Below are 366 nucleotides of genomic sequence, written 5' to 3'. Positions count from 1 at the left end.
AATAATAAAAAAAACATTTACTGGACCTAATTACTTTATTGGGTGAATGTCATGTGTTTGTGTACGTGGCTGTTTCTCTCTATGCGGTTCTGTTAGATCAACCCTTAGCACCAGGGTCCATTTACATTTTCGCAATTTTTGTTGTCTCGCGTAATATTCCAGAAATGTGTACGTTCATTCAGCGTTCACAAGTCAGCTGGCGAGAACAGTGGCGTCCCTGTGTCCTGTCGACCCTGCTTGTCATGTAAACACCTCTCTTGTGTGTGTGTGTGTGTCGCGTGCAGCAATAATAAAAGCCAGGACTTTAGACTCGGTGATGATGTCACGGCCGGGATGCCAGGCCCACGTGCGGCCAGCGGCTCGTTT

Source organism: Embiotoca jacksoni, unplaced genomic scaffold, assembly GCF_022577435.1.
Source record: "Embiotoca jacksoni isolate LCO1_2020_lvr unplaced genomic scaffold, fEmbJac1.0.p SCAF_25, whole genome shotgun sequence".
Taxonomy (NCBI): domain Eukaryota; kingdom Metazoa; phylum Chordata; class Actinopteri; family Embiotocidae; genus Embiotoca; species Embiotoca jacksoni.
Note: the sequence above shows the minus strand (reverse complement) of the source record.